The sequence below is a fragment of the Geospiza fortis genome, unplaced genomic scaffold, assembly GCF_000277835.1.
Source record: "Geospiza fortis unplaced genomic scaffold, GeoFor_1.0 scaffold112, whole genome shotgun sequence".
Classification (NCBI taxonomy): Eukaryota; Metazoa; Chordata; class Aves; order Passeriformes; family Thraupidae; genus Geospiza; species Geospiza fortis.
In genome coordinates, this window is record NW_005054298.1 from 6,805,024 (window position 1) to 6,805,545 (window position 522).

Genomic DNA, 522 nt, shown 5'->3' on the forward strand with positions numbered 1-522 from the left:
GGGAGCTGGGGGTGTTTAGCCCGAAAAAAAAAAATTTCGGGGCCCCTTCTGCCCTCCACAATCCCTGACAGGAGGGGGCAGCCGGGGCTGGGAGCTCTGCTCCCAGGCTACAGGACAGGAGCACACGGCTTCAAGCTGCGGCAGGGGAGGCTTAGGCTGGATATTAGACAGAATTTCTTCACAAATCGTGATTAAACATTGGAATGAACTGCCCAGGGAGGTGGTGGAGTCACCATCCCTGGTGGTGTTTAAGGAAAGCCTGGACATGGTGCTCAGTGCCACGGGGTGATTTTGATCGTAGGTTGGACTCGATGATTTCAGAGTTCTTTTCCAAGAAGGCACCACCGAGCAGACAGGCGTTGTGAGGCTGGGGTGCTCTGTGTGGGACACGGCGAGCCCCCCCCCTCAGGGAAACCCAGGACGTGTTCCGCCTCGGCGCCTGAGAGCGGGGCCGGGAGCGGAGCAGGGATGGGAGCCGCGAATGGGGCGGTAATCGAGGCCAGGAGTGGGGACGGGACGGGG